Below are 3131 nucleotides of genomic sequence, written 5' to 3' on the forward strand. Positions count from 1 at the left end.
TTTAAAAAAGAAAATATTAAATAAAAATAGATACTTTTTTGACTTTTGAAGCCTTGATTACACAATTTTCAATACAAAAGCTTCTACATTTGCTTCCTTAACCAGTGCCCCGGGCCACCGGTTAACATTTTCATTAAAGTAAACAACTAACACAACTTCATCTCAATCTCTACTTTCAAACATGAAAACGAAAAACAAAACAATACAATGCAAATTAAACAACTAACACAACACAAGTAACATCATGATCTCTGGGTGTTTCACAGAATCACGGCGACTCATCGTGATTTTAATATCCTACACCAAACTTGCACAAAATGATTTGTTAAATGAAATGATAGTACATAACAAAGAAATCTCATATATCCCCATAGAAGAACTTCTTAAAAAGCTCCAAAAGTGCAATCTGAAAATGCAAACACACAAGAACAGATCCATCTCCATCAGGACTAAGAAGAATCAATGCCCTATCATGTGGAGACACACAAGCTAATCCAAAATAAACAGGCTTCCCCCATCCAAAATCAGCTTCATAAATAGGCATACTCATCCAACTAGTTAAATGAAAATTTGGATTTCCAAAATATGGAATATTTTCTCCTTCACCACCTAAAAACAATTTTCTTGCATCATCCAAATGTTCAAAACCCCTAATAACATCAATTTGTGACCTTATAAACTCATCACTTACTAACTCAGTTGCTTCCCTTATAATTTGTGCAACATAACCTAAAGGCTTTGATGTGATTTCTCCAACATACCCTATTGCTGCTGTTTGTGTCAAAGCATTCCCAAAATAGTTCTTAGGAAGAGGTGGAACCATTCTTGTTCTAATATCAGCATTGAATCTAACAACACTTTCTTGATTCTCTTCAAGCTTTCGTGCCCTAGAAGCACATCTCCATATATGTGCACTAATTGCTTCATATCTACTAAATGGTCTTGACCCTTTTTTCTTGATTGCAAGAATGTCATTTTCATTTGCTTTTTTCTTCAACTTATCAACTTGTTCCGGTGAAAGTCGCAACAATGTTGCTGAAGTTTTCTTCTTTTTTTCTTCACTTGTGTCTGTTCTTCCAAGAATTAGTGGTAGTGGCTTCAACTCCTTGTGTTCAAAACGTGGTTTTAAAGGGGTGTGTGAGAATTTGAGTATTGTTCTATCTAAAAAGGGTAACTCATTAGCCTCAAGGGTTTCTCCTCTTGCTATTTTAGCCCATGAGTTGATGAATCTAATGGCTCCAAGTCCATCTGATAAAGGATGGGAATAAGCAACACCAATTGCAAGGTCTTCATCTTTGTTTTGAAATCTTGTGAGTTGAACCACAAACAATGGAATTTCTTCCACAGGTTGATTGTAATCTATTATTGGAACAAGCTCCATGGTGGAGTCGGAAGGTGAAAAATCACCATAATCATGAACTGTTTTTGTGGTTTCAGCTTCAAGCAAAATGGCACCTTTTGCATTGAGATTCAACTCTATTCTACCACCTTCTTTGTAACAATAACGACCGGCTACTGGATAGTAGTGAACTAGGATTTTGCTGAGTGAGTTCTTTAGGGTTCCTATGGCATTTTCTGTGTTTTGTTTTGGTTTGTAAATATAAATGGTTTGTGTGTGGCGGAGCCTTACCACCTGGTCTATATCAGAAAGCCATAAGCAACCTTGTGGAGTTGCTCCTTCTGGTATCACGGTGTGAGAAGCAGTAATGGTTACCATTTTTTTAAGATATGGTGCAAAGTTTTACGTTGAATATGACAATGGCAATAGCATTTATTTATAGGAAAACGCTAACAAAAGTGCCGGGTAGCACTTTGGTGCCATTAATGGCACCGTGCCATTAAATATGGGCCACACAAACACATTGCCATTGCATCTGGGCCACACAACACATCTATCTTGGTGCCATTAATGACCCAGATTTAATGACACGGTGCCATTAATGGCTCCAAAGTGCTACCCCAAAAGTGCCCTCAAGGCACGAAGTTTAAAAAAGAAACTTTGTCTTGGAAATGATTCATTAGATGTATTGAAACTTTTAAAAGTAATTTTTTTTTTACATAAAACTTATCGATTATTTCTATTATTAAATCCTTAACAAGTGCCCTTAGTTGGCAAGACCCTTATTTATATAATAAGACTGAGACGAGTTCTATGCAAGTGTTGGTGATATGTTGGTGATAATATAAAAAATAAAAAATAAAAGTTTTGTTAACGAGTGTCCCAACATTCTATAGGTATTATATAGGTGTTAAAAAATTATAGCTGTATGCATTGTAATAAAAGTTTATCTCTAAATATTAGTCTCTTTTGAAATTACAAGATGCATTTATTATTCCCTCTATCTCAAAATAATATTCTTTTTATATTTGAGATGGAAGGAATAAAAAACATACATTAAAAATTGTACCTATTTATTTCACAAATAATCAAAATTAAATTTTCTTTGATTAATATTTGCTTTTTAAAATGAGGTTCATATTCAAGTAATATTTTTTGTTCGAACCTCCCAGACAGTGGCGGATCCACGGGTAGCACTTAGATGACATTGTGGTTGGTAACATTGTTGATATTGGCCAACCAAAATATCACAAATGTAAAAAAAACAAAATATTCCTATGAAAGAGAAATAATAAAGCTACTTATGTCATTGTAATTAATAAATGTCACTAATATCACTAGGGTGTCCATATTGTCACTCAAAATAAAGACTTGCACTAACTGCCTCGTAACTATAAATAATTTAAAGTTGAGGAGATTGTCTCCCGTGGAATTACCACTCAATTTATATAGAGGAGTGTTATTTGAACAACTTATCTAGTGACAACTTATTTGACACCCATAACGTACCAATACTCACATTACCTTTAACTTTATCTCTCTATTGCTATGATCCTTAAAATATGACGGAAATTGTTCTTTTAAATTTAAAAAAGGGAAACGCTAATGAACGTCTTTAGGCATTTGTTAAGAGAAAAAATTTAGAAATATTGTATAGCAATATGGTGAAAAGTGATAAAATTGATTTTTTTATAAGTTAAAAAATTGTTGAATTCAATGCGAACTTACCATTTTTTGTTTCCTTAACTAGTATCCGTAGGACATTGGTTAGCGTAACCTTTTAAAAAAGAGT

General features: G+C 33.6%; 1 pseudogene across 1 annotated transcript; it reads right to left on the minus strand.

Annotated features, from left to right (window-relative positions):
- On the minus strand, positions 1-1746 carry LOC146936337 (hydroxycinnamoyl-CoA:piscidic acid hydroxycinnamoyltransferase pseudogene; annotated as a pseudogene). Its single transcript, XR_015030553.1, has one exon. The product of XR_015030553.1 is annotated as a hydroxycinnamoyl-CoA:piscidic acid hydroxycinnamoyltransferase pseudogene (transcript).
- Between the last annotated feature and the right edge of the window lie 1385 nt (positions 1747-3131).

Source organism: Medicago sativa, chromosome 3 (genome assembly GCF_051527215.1).
Source record: "Medicago sativa cultivar Bolivia chromosome 3, Bolivia_mono, whole genome shotgun sequence".
Taxonomy (NCBI): domain Eukaryota; kingdom Viridiplantae; phylum Streptophyta; class Magnoliopsida; order Fabales; family Fabaceae; genus Medicago; species Medicago sativa.